Source organism: Elephantulus edwardii, unplaced genomic scaffold (assembly GCF_000299155.1).
Source record: "Elephantulus edwardii isolate Elephantulus edwardi_28Jun2011 unplaced genomic scaffold, EleEdw1.0 scaffold00084, whole genome shotgun sequence".
NCBI classification, from domain to species: domain Eukaryota; kingdom Metazoa; phylum Chordata; class Mammalia; order Macroscelidea; family Macroscelididae; genus Elephantulus; species Elephantulus edwardii.
This window is the reverse complement of record NW_006399834.1, coordinates 3,290,862-3,291,201: the sequence shown is the minus strand read 5'-3', so window position 1 is coordinate 3,291,201 and position 340 is coordinate 3,290,862.

Genomic DNA, 340 nt, shown 5'->3' with positions numbered 1-340 from the left:
ACTACTGGCTTTAAAAGTATTAACTTGGAAGGTCAAATTTTCAATGAACTAATTTATTCAATTTTCTCATCATTTTCCATGATGTAAAAGAAGCCCTTAGAGGTTGAACTTCCTGTGAAGTTTGACTTTATGTCTTCTAGAAAATGTTACATCAGTATATACTTCAGTATATACTGCAGAGTTCATCTAAACTAGAAAACAGTACAAAACTTGTTTTTCATCTTCTAATTCCTGAATCTATTATATATCGACATTTTTAGTAGTCAAATAGAATTATTTCCCTTTATCTTAAGAACATGCTTCTAAATCCAAACAAAAATACTTGCAGTCATTTTTTTTT